This window comes from Lissotriton vulgaris, chromosome 2_2, assembly GCF_964263255.1.
Source record: "Lissotriton vulgaris chromosome 2_2, aLisVul1.2, whole genome shotgun sequence".
Lineage (NCBI taxonomy): Eukaryota > Metazoa > Chordata > Amphibia > Caudata > Salamandridae > Lissotriton > Lissotriton vulgaris.
In genome coordinates, this window is record NC_141688.1 from 151,307,641 (window position 1) to 151,320,848 (window position 13,208).

Here is a 13,208-nt window from a genome sequence, read left to right on the forward strand (position 1 = left end):
ATCAGCTCAACTATGACCTTATGTTGAAATTGTCCATTCTGTTTTTACATAATGCTTATACCTCAAGTGTTGGCATTTCCAGGGACTGTAAGTGTTACTACCTAACTATTGATGTTCAATGCGTTGACCTCTAAATGAATGGAGGCTTAGGTCTTCAGTCTTCAAACTTGTCAATTGACTGTTACATGGGGCACTAGCATTGTGGCCATACATCTTACTGCTTTGCTTTGGCAGTCTTTGTCTATACTACCACTTGAAGTCCCTTAACAAAAGGTAGTCATTTGGATAGTATAGGAACATTTGCCATTCAGTATTCGAAATATAGGTTGCAGAAGCTGAAATCATTCAGCAAGTGCAGGTGCAGAAATGTCTATAAATTGAAGATACAATTATTTCCCCATTAAAGAAAGAAGTGGGCAATATTGTGTCTGTTAGACCTGACATCCTTGGCGTGGTTTTTCCCCCATCTTTTTGCCTCTGACTCATGTATTTTTGATGCTGTGCTGGATTTCGTTTTTGCTGGTTTAGATGCTTTGGACACTCTGCCACTGCTGATCAGTGTCAGAGTGTAAGTACTCCCTCTGTAAATTGTCATATTGATTGGGTATACCTGATTGGCATATTTGTATCACCATGAAGTCCCTAGTAAAGTGCACTATGTGTGCCAGGGCTGGTGATGACAGATGCTACTAGTGGGCCTGCAGCGCAGATTGCGCCACCCACATGAGTAGGCCTAAATTGGTGTCCCAGGCCTGCCAGCGCAGGGCCTGTGTGCAGTCAGTGGACTGCCATGTTCGCCTGGCCAGTGTCCCCACTGGCTGGGCCTAACCCTTCCCTGTCTGTGCACATCAGTCACCCCTATGGAAGGCTCAAAGTACCCCCCTGGGCAGGGTGCAGTGCATGGGTAAGGTAGAGCATGTCCTAGTGCAGGTAACATGCTCTGGTAGTGAGCAGCAGCCATTTTGTGTGCTCACTGCTGCAAGGCTATCTTGCTCCATATATTAACATGGGGGAGGCTGGTCCCAATGGATACCAGCCTATCTTCCCATAGGAACAATATGGGACGTAAGTGAGTGATTTCCCTGAACTCAGAATTTAATAACACATCTTTTAGGAAAGGTGGTTTTTAAATCCTGTGTTTGAGAATAGTACTTTTAGAAAGTGGCTGTTCTCTTGTCTAAACCTTTCTGTGTGCCTGGGACTGTTTGTGGATTGACTGTCTGGGTTGAGGATGACAGGGTCTGCAGAGCCCCCAGGGGGTTATCTGAGCCAGCCCGTGGATGAAAGGCAGCATCTGCTGCCAGGGAAGTGGGAGGAGATAGCATCTGATAGTGAAGGGCTGTGCCTGCCTAACCACAAAGCTGGCTCCACCTCCTGCTGGGCGACTGTCACCTCTGTCCCTGATACTGAGAGGAAGAAGGAAGCCAGAAAACCCCCAGACCCCCAGCAACACCCAGAACTGGTTTGGACCGGGCTCGGGGCCCCCTTTGCACAAAGACTTCAAAAGACTTCAAAGGACTTCAAATACTTTTTTGGGTATAAGAGAAGGACCCCCTGACAACAGATTTTCAGATTCTACAATCAAGAGGAACCTCTGCCAGAAGAAGGACTGCTGGAGGAGCTGATGGAAGACTGCCTTGCTGTGTGCTTTAAGGGCTGACCTATCCTGCTATCCAACTGAAGGAGAGGAGAAGAAAGGGACTTTGCTGTGAGCTGTGACCCTGCCTGCTTGAACTGCTAAGACTTTGCTGTGTGCTGTGTCTGCAACCTGAATCTCCAAGGGCCTGAGAAGAGCTGGCTCCCTGTCTGCAACCCAGGAACATAAAGGTTGCCCAAGGACTACAAGAATCTGCTGTGCCCCCTGAAGCTGCTGTGTGGCGAAGATATCGTGAAACCCTGTAGTTTGCCTGCTTAGCGCACTGGCTGCTCTCTAATCTGCTTGAGGGCGCCGCGCTGACCCAGCCTGCTGCGTGGCCAAGATCGACGTGTTCATCGACACGTGTGTGTGGCAGACCGGAGACTTGTGGGCCTCTCCAGCGCCAGGAGCGCTGAAAAACAATTGCTGGCCGTGTCACCGTCGCAGCCCGGGGTCAGTAACCCCCGTGAAAGTGTCCCGAATCTTCCCAGTGGTTGCGTGCTAAAGATCGAGCCTGTCGCGCTCTGATTGGGTGAGAGAGCCGAGCCCCCTCACTAGAGCCGCGACGGGATTGGCTGTTGCTGCTGAGTGTCATCGGAGAGGCCGTGCTGCCATTGGTTGGCGGCCTCGCGCTCAGAGGGGCTCGACTGGAGAGCCGCGACGGGATTGGCTGCCTCGACTGAAGCTGCCGACGAATCGCCGAGATCACCGCCGGGACCGGGGAAGATTGACCTGACCTCGCCGAGGGATTTGTCAGAGTGCTCCAGCCCCTGGCCTGCCGTCTCTGCTCCCCGCTGCTCCCTGGAGGACGGAGAGCGGGCGGAGAGTGTCCTGAGACCGGCCGGGCTGGAGCGCGAGTGAGCGTTCCCCCGCGAGGTGCGCCTGGGGGCCTAAATTAATACCGACCACAGGGAAGGGAGTCCCCCTCCCCCCCAGCATTCCGGTGAGGCACGCTTGGAGCGCTCAGGGTCCCTGACGCTAGGGTCTGATTCTCTGGGCATTATTTACGTTGGCATTGTTTTCCTTGCTCGTTTTGAGAGTAACTTAATTAACAATCAGTGGCATTATTTATACTGGCTGATTAAAGAGACTTGAGACATTCTTTTTGATAAAGAAGCTTCCCGATGATAACAAGTGCAACCATTAAGAATTAAGTGCAACATTTTTTATGACTTAGTGATTATCGTGCAACTGCCTTATTTACATTGCTGAAACTAGATAAAGTTATATATTTTTATAAAATATACTTACCTGTGTGGTCTCAGTTTGTGGTGGATTGGGGATTATTGTTGTGTTGAGTGCAATTATTATACACATTGCCTTGGGGATAAGCCTGCCTGCTCGCGCCAAGCTACCTAGAGGGAGAGCGGAGGTTATCTACTGTGTGTATTCCTTCACCCTGACTAGAAGCAAGGGTCCCTACTTGGTCTAAGGTACTTACCTCTGCCAACTAGAGACCCCCAGATCTAACAGTGGCCATATGGGTTACTTGATGTACCCTCTTCAGGTCTTACCCATCTTCATTATACATGCTCGTTTTCCTTAGAATCTGCAAGGATCCAATCTACACCTGGATGAAGGAAGTGGTTTCAGACTCTCTCACTCCAGCTCCCTCTATTAGGAGTGTATATCCTGTTTTATCCACATATTATGCCCTTTGGGGAAGTTGGGCAGTGCATATGTCGAGGCTTCTGTTTTAATCTTATTAGTGCACAGCAAAAATGATCTCAGTATTGTGGCCTCCCAGAAGGTACATCTCCTTGGTGGGTGTACAGAAAGGGGTGTTGACTTGGAGGTGTCCATTCAAGAGCCACTTTGGGAGTAGCATGTACGTTTGCGAAGCAATGTCTGTTTTTGTTGCCACATTTATTTTAAATGCTATAGCTTCTGCCTAGATGTGTAGGAAAGTGATTTGACATCCGATGAGGACAATTTGCACAGTGATGTTGGGAATACCTCTACTATTCTTGATACCACATGCTCCACGTGGATCTCACATTTACTCTTGCCTTCTATTTGCTTTTTTTACGTTAATGCTATTCTCAGCTGGACCCCAACTCTCCAAGGCCCCCTTACAGTGCTTCTTCTCTCTTCACGACACTTGCCAAGTGTCTGCCGTGCAGTAATTTCTTTTAGGATAATATATTCTGGGTTGGTTCACGACCGCTGTCCTTCAAAATCATCTCATGGGGTCTTGTTCCAGCAGTACTCTTCTGCGATATTGCTTGCCTCCTTCAAATGCATATTCTCTTTGGTAATCTTTATCTTTCTCAGACCCTCTCCTTTTTGTTTAATGCCTTTAGATTTTGGATAGTTTAATTACAGCATGTGTAGTTTAACCCTTTAAGTGCTGCCGTCGGCCAACGGTCGTCGCGAGCACTACCTTGCCAGTGCTGCGCACGACCGTTGGCCGACGGGGCCGCACCCGTTATTCGAACGTTCAGGCGCTCCTAAAGTGTTAAATCATACACTTTTTTTGAAGCACCATCTGTGGTTTCAAAACAATATATATATATATATATATATATATATATATATATATATATATATATATCAATTTCTGTTTCCAGTTGAAACCACAGAAGTAACGGACCACCACACGGCTTACAGAGTGTCACAGCGAACTTTTATTATCCATTTTTTCAGCAGTTCAGGTAGGCATGACGCGTTTCGGGCAGGCGACTGCCCTTGATCACATAACGGAAATGCAGTTAGTGTCACTTTAAATAGAGCACACACTCATTTTTTACTTCTATGGTAACACCACGTGTTCTAATGGTCAAAACATAGAAAACGGACTTTTTAAAGTGTAAAGTGTTTTACATGTGCACGGAAAAATTGGTAACTTTGCCAGCATGGCTTTGAACTCTTAGCAGCATATTATATATTGCACTTAAAGTAGATTATTTTCAATTTAGTTCAATTTGCAACGAACATATGACCGCATAAATGCGTTTTGACTTGTGCAAATTTAGACTAACAGCATAATACTTAAAAACCACACAGTACAACTACAATATCATAGTAATTCAATATGTAAAACCATTGCAACCAATAAATAACATATAAATATGTTAAAATAGTAAAAAAGACCTTATATACATACAAGGTTAATTGATGATTTACATAAATAAATATTATGTTTAAAATGATTGTGCAAATGGTGATTCACCAAACAAATGGCTATACTAGTAATGTAGCTGGTTTGTGAGTTAATTTTTCACACTGTCTCATAGAAATATCACACTTTAATGTCACGTTGCTACATAAAAACATACTGTTTATAAAGTGCTAATGCTGAACAAATACCAGAAGGATAGTGCCACTACCCTTAAGCCATTGGTTCCTTCTAAAAGGAATGGATGACCAGATGTATTGAAAGCAAAATTCCAATTATAAAGTGCTGAGTGAAATAGGTGCAACCAAAGCAATGTGAAAGGTTCAAAAACTAGTGATACTGGAGAGAGATATAAAATCACAGGTTCAATAAAGGCCGCTCAGGGACATTAGTCAGATAGTCAATAAGTCATATGCTGTAGTCATACGGATTACTGGTGATAGAATGGACCCAAGTGACATATCTGACCGAATCAGTGGATGGGGTGTTGGACAGGATACAGTAATTCAAATTACAGGAAGGTAAACATGTCCTCCCTGTCGTTAAGGCCGTTAGGATGCTTAGAATCTAGGTTAAGAATATATCTTGTCTCTAACTGCCTTAGAGCCTTGTCCCTATCTCCACCTCGCTTGGGTGCCGGTGCCTGATCAATTACAAAGTAAGTAAGACAATTCACGTCTTTATTGTGGCTTACTTTAAAATGTCTGGCTACCGGATAAGCCGGGTCACTGTGGATGATAGCCCGAATGTGTTGCAGGATGCGCATATATACAGGATTTTTTGTACTGCCAACATAACGTAAGCCGCAAGTGCACGTGAGAACGTATATAGCGTACTCAGTGCGGCAATCATATTTACCCCTGATAGATTGTGCTTTTGTTTTAAACGGGGTGTTATAGGTGGCAGTGTTGGCTCCAAAGTTACATGCCCTACAGGTAGCACATTTACGAAATCCGTTACTGGAGGGCATCCAAGTTTTTATACTAGTAGACCCAGTGGAGATCTCTTTAGATAAAAGATTCCCCATGTTTTTTGATTTTCTGAATGTCACGCTAGGATGTTCTAATAACGTGTTTTTCAGAATAGGGTCTGTAAGGACTATGGGCCAATTCTTATTCATGATGTTACGTATTTTGCGTTCCTGTCTACTGTAAGTGGTGATCAATCTTGGGGAACTATTTTCCTCTGCTGGGCCAGCATCTAACTCAATGGTGCTTGGTAACATGGTGGATCTTGGTCTCTCATTAGTTTTATTCATGGCTTTGTCAAGAATGTCCTCGCTATACCCTCTCGCTCGCATGCGTTCCAAACTTAACTGACTGCAGATATTAAATTGTTCCGGCGTGCTGCAAATGCGTTTTAAACGCAGCAATTCACCGTAGGGTATGCTGGCTATTAAGTGGCGCGGATGAGCACTGGATGCGTGTAATATTGCATTTCCAGCGGATGGTTTTCTATATGCTGTGGTAGTCAGTGTCTCATCTGTTATCTGTATTTGGACATCCAAAAACTCTAGCATAGTGTCACTTATGTTTGAAGTGAAGTGTAGATTAAACTCATTAGTATTTAAAAGTTCAACAAACTCCAGTGCACTTTGCGTACTGCCCTTCCAAATAACAAAAACATCGTCTATATAACGAAGCCATGAAATAACATTGTTTTCAAACATGGTCTTGTGTTCCTTCATGAGGACCTGCTTTTCCCAAAACCCCACATGCAAGCATGCGTAGCTTGGAGAAAAGCAGGCCCCCATGGCCACCCCTTGCTTCTGTCTATACAGTTCCTTTTCAAACGAAAAGTAATTGTTATTTAAGCACCATGAGATAAGGGAAATTAACATTTTGTTGTGCATAGCATATTCAGCAGGACGTGTATTTAGGAAGTGTTCAACACCGCGTAAACCACATTCGTGACGTATACTAGTATAGCGTGACTCTATATCTAGAGTTAATAAAATCCATTCCTTTGACCAAGTTATGTTACTGAGGTGCCGTAAAAAATCACCAGTGTCCTTTAGATAAGAGGGCATAGTTCTTACCAGGTCCTGTAAATAGAAGTCAATGTATGAGCCCACATTTTCCGTCATACTTCCTATCGCCGAGATTATAGGGCATCCAGGAACCGGAGTAGTGTTCTTATGAATTTTTGGTAGTAAATACAGGAAGGGTAACCTTGGGTGGGTGTTGAACAGAAACTTATGCTCATCATTCGATAACAGCCCCTCAGATTTCATTTTGGATAGTTCTTTCTTTAAATTGTCCTTAGCTTTATTGTATTTACTCCACGTTGTTAGTTCATAACACTCATTGTTATTCAATTGTCTCTTGGCTTCTAAATCATATTGTTGTTTAGGCCACAGGACCACATTGCCCCCTTTATCAGATTTTTTGATAATGACAGAAGCATATATATATTTATTTATATATATTTATTTATTTATGGTATTTGTACATATACATACAATACAAAAGGGAATAGTTATATGGATTGCCAGGCTGTGAGCATACAGGGTAGTGGTTCATGGTAAACATCTTGGTTGGCAACCCCTTTGTTCGTTATACAGTGATGGTAGGATCAGAATAGAAGAGGAGAAGAGGAAAGTGAGAATAGGTGTAGAAGGATGATAGTACAGAAGCAAATCCGATAATACCTAACAAACATGACGAAGGTTTCATATAGTTCAGTGGTTCACAGTTCATTCAGTCATTACGGTTTTATGGTGGGTCATCTGTGGTCAGATTCTTGTCCAAGGTTTCCCATAGGCTCCGTGAGGAGACTTTCAAGGGCGAGTAACTTAGTGCCAGGTTGTCCGCACCTCCTAGGTAGGTGATCCAGCTGAGCCACCCTCTGTGTGACGTTTTGGAGGTATCCTTCCAGTTTTTAAGTACTAGCTTGACTGCAGCAGTTAGTAGTAGGTCCATAAACTCTCTTTCTCCCTCTGAGGGGAGGTCGGTTCGGATGAATGCCGTGGTTAGCGAGGCGAAGTCTCTTATTATTTTACAGTTGAGTGATTTATCTATAAAGTCAAATACTTCCCCCCCCAAACCCTTTTGAGTATCGGACACAGAAAGATGAGGTGTTCTAGGTCTCCCTTGCCTGTGTTACAGTTCCAGCATGTAGGGCTGACTCTGAGGCCCAGTGCACAAGGATCCCTTTCAATCCAACCCTGTCTGCCAGCCTATCTGTGGTGGTTTATCAGCCCTTTATGTGAGGACAGGACATATTCAGATGAAAGTGTGAGACAGCTCTGCCCCTACCGGCCCAAGAAGGCGATCAGAATGTAGATGAATGATTATAAGTCCTCTGTTACAGCCAGCCCTTCCTGTGTTTGTAGCTGTCCAGAGGGAATGCACAAAGTGTAGCTGTCAACCAGCCCAGATGTGTATTGGAGACAGGCTGCAGGCACACAGAGAAAAGTTTACAGTAGAGAAATGTCCTATTTCTAAAAGTGTATTTGCTGGATAAATAACCACATTTGAGACGCCATTTTTGGATGTGATCAGAAGTAACTGTTTATTGATTGGACAGCATTTTGTGTTTTGGTCTTCATCACCTCCGGCTGGAGGTTTTTGATGCATATGTGCAACTTGTCCTGATGATGGTCCGATGGATTTACTTTAACCAACGAGGGACCGAAACGTTGACGCATGACACCGTTTCATTACACCATTGTTTGTAGTATGTCACAAATGAATGTAATATGTTGAAATTTCATCTGCTCCACATGGTAGTGTTATTCCTCATGTAAAAAATATAAGGTGTCAAATACTACAAGGAAACAAAGTTTGGATATTGTGTAGTATTTATGTTGCCATGCAATTTTTGATAAAAACATTAAAAAAAAATAAAACAACAGTATTTCACTGTATTCTCCTTGCTGTTTCATGATTATAAGATCACTGCAGTGACAAAGAAGTATTGAAGAAAACTATGTAAATAATTCCTACGGGGACAACTTGTTACTATGCTATTTCTAAAAGTGGCATTTCTAAAATGGTAATGTCAAGTCCAACTTTACAACGAAAGAGGATTTATCACCACCATTCTAAAGATATGAAACATGATGTAGCTACTCCTGTCTGATCAAGAATTACAACTCAAAAAGTATTTTAAGGAATCCCCGGTGTAGCCTATGAGAGGAGTAGGCCTCACATCAGTGAAAACCAAATGTCGTTGTTTGTTACTGCCAGGACATGTAAAATTTTAAAGTATATGTCCTGACTTTTAGGTACACAGCACTCTGCCCAAAGGTGACAGTAAACTGCACACACAGGCCCTGCAATGGCAGGCCAGAGACCGATTTGAAGCTACTAATGTGGCTGGTGCAGCCAGTGAGGCAGGCCCACTATTAGCATTTAGATTATGGGCCCTGGGTATATGGTATACCACTTTACAAGGGACTTGCAGTTAAACTAATTTAACTGCAATCAGGTGTACACCAATGTTACTATTATTAGGGAAGAAGCATATGCACTTTAACACTGGTCAGGAGTGGTAAAGTGCTCAGAGTCCTAAGGCCAACAAAAAGATACTGCATGAAGTGGATGTAAGCAGGCAAAAAGTTAGGGGAAGACCACCCTAAGGCTGACAGGTCTAACACCCTTACGTTCCTGAGCCCTATATTCCTGCTTTTGCTATTGCCTGCATTAGAATTTCAAATACTTGGGATTGTACAAGTCAATGCTGTAGCCTTCTATGGTTGTGTCTCGGTTGTACTGCGCCCATTGAGGTGCTGTCACCACATCTGAAATCGCCTTTTAAGAATGACTTACCCCTCCCCCTCTGTGGTCCCACATCTGAATGTAAAGGTATTATTATGAATGCAGATATTTACAGCCACCCATAATAAAATCAACACAACACTCATCAAAGACTCCGTGCTGTAGTCCTAGTTTTCATTTAACAATCTAATGCTACCTGGGAGTTGTAATCTTAGGGCCACGTGTACGACTGCTACATTTTGCGAGTTCCAAATTGTGACTTTTTCCGATTCACAATTAGGAAGTAGCAAAATGCGATGTACTAATGTGTCTCAGACACATTTAGCTATTCCAAATGGGGTTGCAATTGAGCTACTTCATCAATTTTCCTGTGGTAGGTCGCAATTTGCCCCCAATTGTGAATAAATAAAAAGACAGGGATGGGGGACTGCTTAAGACAACAGACCACCATGTCTGTGTCTGCTTTTAATTAAAGTAACTTTTTTATTTTATTTTTTAAATACTGCCCATTTTAATTCAAGGAAAATGGGTTGCGTTTCAAAAATAAAAATAAAATGTTTCAGTTGCATTTTTTTAAGAGTAGGCAGTGGTCCGTGGGACTACTGCCTGCTCTAAAAAAAAAAAACATTTTTCCAACCATTTTCAAATTTGTGGCTGGCTTACGACCTACTTAAACTAGGTGGTAAACTGTGAATGTTTTGCAATGTCATTCCAATCTCAAAACATTCATACATCCCCCTGTGACTCACTATTAGGAAAGGGTGCCCTTGATGTGCCCTTCCTAATACAGAGTCGCAAACACTATTTTGCAACTCTGTAACAGGTTACAGAGTCGCAAACTAGGGTTAGTACATGTAAAAAGGCTATTTAGCGGTCTCCAAAGGACCAATTCTCTGTATGTGACTGCTAAAACCTTTTATACATGTGACTCTTAGTTCAATTCATTTGATCGAGTAGAACTCGCACACCTGAATCTAATGACTGAAGCATAGTCCTTGATGACGAGACATGGAATCGTGTGTTAGCATTTGCTAAAAGACCACTTATCACCATCTACACTTACACCAATTAATACACGATTGAAAAAATTGGCCATTTAATGGTGCAACATGCTTATGAGCATAAGCACACATTTATCTCATATCCATATAGACAAAAACAATACAACCAAAATATAAGGAAAACATGTTTACACATAATTTGCACATAACACAAACATGCTAAACAATGACATGAACCACTAATAATAATTGTGTCTGTCCTTGAGTTAATATTGAGCATTTTAGGTCATTGTTAAACATGTTTTCCTTATGAAGTGGCTGTATTTTTTTGGTCTAGATGGTGATAGCATATTTATTGTATTACAGCCCTGTAGAAGTCCATTTATGGCGAAGTAACTCATTGGCTGTTCTTGCTGTAACTAAACATTTCAGATTTTAAAGAAACTAAAGTGAAGAAATGGAGAACCTTGAAATTTGAATGGAACTTTTTGTCTAATATAATTGTCACTGTGCATCTCTATTTGCATTACGTCGTTATCCTAACTTTCTTGATTTTGAAAATGTGAATAGCCAGCAGCACCCCACCAGCCTCTTCTCTGTCTCATGCAGATGGCTTTGACAATAGAGATAATGCCAGTGACATAGCTTCAAGGAGTGTCTGGGGTGCAACACCCCCAAATAAATGCTTTCTTGGCTTCTTAGACATGGATCTCAGGACTCTACATTGGGTCTGCTATGTCTGTGTTGTTTTTTTTTCTTCTTGTCCTGATTTCACTAAGAGGATTTAACTTGTTCCTTTTTGGATCAGGAACATATATATATATATATATATAGTGACCGGGTATCCAAAAAGTAGCAAATCTGCATCCATCATAGTACTCCTTAACCCCTTCCATGCTTATGACGAGCTCAGCTCGTCATGAGGCACAGTGGAGCTGTGCTCTTGACGAGATGAGCTAGTCATAACTGCCGCGGCCTGCCCGTGCGCGGCCAATTCCCCGCCTGTACGGGCGTTCTATTGGAGTGGGCGAAGTCATGACGAGTCCAGCTCGTCATGAGCACAGCTCCACTGTGCAGCATGACATGAGTATTGCGGCGCGCGTGGCCCATCCCCCCCCCCCCCACACCCCCCTGCACCGCGGGTGAATTCGCTCCACGTTGAAGGGGTTAAATGGATGCACATGTATTACTTTTTAGAATTCACAAATATTGGCAGTGGTATGCTCAGAAAGCTGTGTCAGTCTAAGGTTTCCACAAACACTACTGGCAATCGAACATCCAAAATGTGGTGGGACGAATGCTTGCACGTAGTCTAACCACCAGCAATCACTCTGGGTGACATTCTGAACCATAATTTTTTCATCTACTGTGCCACAGTAGCTAGATAGAGGGACTGATTTAGGGTTTGGCAGACACAGTAAAGGAAAGAAGGTGGTGGAAGACTTTACATCTGCCATCCTGCCTTTACTCTGCCTGTCAAATTTAGAGAGAGCTGCCGACGCTGCAGACTTGTCTGCATGGGGGGAGGTCTAGCTATTGCAACACGGCTACTTTTGAGCATTAAACTCTTGGATTCTTTTGCCTCCCCCAGTTTGTAGCTGTATGCATTTAAACTGGACAGAGAGCATGGCCCTAGTTGGGTCGGAGCAGTGATCTACCATCCCCCAGGGGGCAATAGAAAAGACTTTTGTATCTCGCTGATGGAAACTCTAGCACTTCTCTTTGCAATCCCAATTTTGACCATCACTTTGATATTACCTCTGATCCAGACTCCATTGGGCCTATAGAAGCTCTAAAATCTCTGAGCCTTTTACCTAAAGTATTTAGTTCCACTCGCATAGCGGTACACACATTGGATAATTTCTCTGCTAACACTCAGGATGTACTAGTGGACCTTCCAATAGTCCTGACTTGGACAGACCACTCGGCGATAAAATTTGCGCTAAACGTATCAAAGGGATTAACCAAGCCCCAAGCTGGCCTCGGTCGGCAGAGACCGTGGAGGAACGTGACCCTATCCTTTTTTTTTTCTCCCGACATTTAAAGCCCCAGTCCTCCAGAATTGTGTGACAGCGATGTGGCACTGGAATTACTAGAGGGTGCCCTTATTAAAGCTCTGGATATGATCGCCCCTAGTAAAATCTGTAAGACCGTTGTAAAATCAGCTCCAACACCCTGGTAAGATAGTCTGAAGACAGAAAAAGCAGGTTGCGGGAAAGGAAATGGAGAAAATCTAAACAGGAGGCAGACAAACTTGCATACAGAACCGCCCTTAGACAATATCTAAGGAACTGTAACGGCGCCAGAAGATCGCATCTGGGGTACAGAATTAATGAAGCCAAGAATTCTTCCAAAGAATTGTTTAAAATCCTGAAAGACTTCACCAATCCTAGAGTGAACAACTCGTCCATCCCTCAGACGCAACAACTTTGTGATGATCTGGCCAATCACTTCAAGATAAAGATTGATAAAATCTTTAGACTTTTAACCTACAAATGGAACCTAGGTGGATTCATAGAAGTATAATAATTCCACATCTTGTTTCTTAGAAACATTTGAGGCCATTACTGTGGACAATGTCCACACATTACTGGCTCATCAAAAATCTGGTTCCTCTTTAGACGTGGCTCCCCCGTTCATTATCACTACTCTGGTCGCGGCCCTAGCAGCCCCCATTGCTAAATTATGTAATCATTCTTTAATCACAGCCACCTTCCCTCAGAAATGGAAGC

The 13,208-nt window shown here is 43.2% G+C and overlaps 1 protein-coding gene and 1 long non-coding RNA gene across 2 annotated transcripts in view; both read left to right on the top strand.

The window, feature by feature from the left end:
• The window catches only part of LGR4 (leucine rich repeat containing G protein-coupled receptor 4), a 347,498-nt gene that overhangs the window by 229,427 nt on the left and 104,863 nt on the right, over positions 1 to 13,208 (top strand). The gene's annotated exons all lie outside the window — the stretch shown is intronic.
• On the top strand, positions 7,892 to 10,629 carry LOC147729170 (uncharacterized). Its single transcript, XR_015309205.1, has 3 exons — positions 7,892 to 8,204; positions 8,735 to 10,004; positions 10,063 to 10,629. It is a non-coding gene; the product is annotated as an uncharacterized LOC147729170 (long non-coding RNA).